Below are 1,017 nucleotides of genomic sequence, written 5' to 3' on the forward strand. Positions count from 1 at the left end.
AAACTCCCTCATTTTCACTGTGTGCATTCCGACAACTGTTCGCTCGGATTCAGCAGCTCATACCTCTGCCCATAAAAGTCCAAAGTCATGGCGTATTTTTATTTTGATTATTTATTAAAATTACAACGAGAGGAGACGTTGTCCATGTCTGTGGAGTGGATGTTACTGCTGCAGCAGGTGCACCAGCTCACGCACACACGCCTGCCAGCAGAGACGCTGACCGCATGTCATGCGGGGATGAAGCGTCTTCATCCACCTTCAGCTGTGTCTCAGAAACCAAAGCAGCACAAACTAAAATTTTAATAGCACAAACCAGCACAAATGTAGCACTGACCACTCGTATTTACTGGAATTTTTGACGTGGGTGGGATGTCAGCTTCACCTCGATCAGTTGTGCGCCCTGCAGACTGTGCACGTTTTACGCACAGGAGCGTCTCCAGACAGCTCTGCAGAGCGTGCACAACTGCCAATGTGTCAGAACTCCTGCATACATTTCAAAGATGATAAGTAAAAAAGCTTACAGTAAAAAAAGACAAAAATACGAGTGAAATGTTTGATGTGTATTATTCACATCATGTTTTAAAATTAATCAAAATGACAGGATCAAAATGTTGAAAAGACCGTCCAGTTTATTATCTAAAATAAATGGATGGATGGATTGTCCTCAGCTGGACAACAGAGAATTGAAGCGCCTGAAGGCGGTGGTGATGGAGACTGGAGCAGAACAACACGCAGGACTGAATTCAGCTGAGAAGAGTTCGGGTCGGACATTGAAGTTTGTGTGTGTGTGATTGGGGGGGGGGGGGTGGGGGGTTAGGATGCTTGACAGAATCAGAGCTGCTCTAGTCACTGCTTTCTAAAAAGTAATTTCAATTCAACCTTTGTTTATACAGATTGTTAGTCTCACTGAGCCTCGAGGACTTATTTACAAGAGAGACCTGTTTTTAATCAATTTAATCAAACATTTACAGACGTTTAACAACCTGTTAAAATACATCAAAATGCAGGAAATTGCAT

The 1,017-nt window shown here is 43.0% G+C and overlaps 1 protein-coding gene across 1 annotated transcript in view; it reads right to left on the bottom strand.

The window, feature by feature from the left end:
• The window catches only part of LOC119417383 (potassium voltage-gated channel subfamily D member 1), a 48,240-nt gene that overhangs the window by 11,204 nt on the left and 36,019 nt on the right, over window positions 1-1,017 (bottom strand). The gene's annotated exons all lie outside the window — the stretch shown is intronic.

This window comes from Nematolebias whitei, chromosome 11 (assembly GCF_014905685.2).
Source record: "Nematolebias whitei isolate Nwh7 chromosome 11, NemWhi1, whole genome shotgun sequence".
NCBI classification, from domain to species: Eukaryota; Metazoa; Chordata; class Actinopteri; order Cyprinodontiformes; family Rivulidae; genus Nematolebias; species Nematolebias whitei.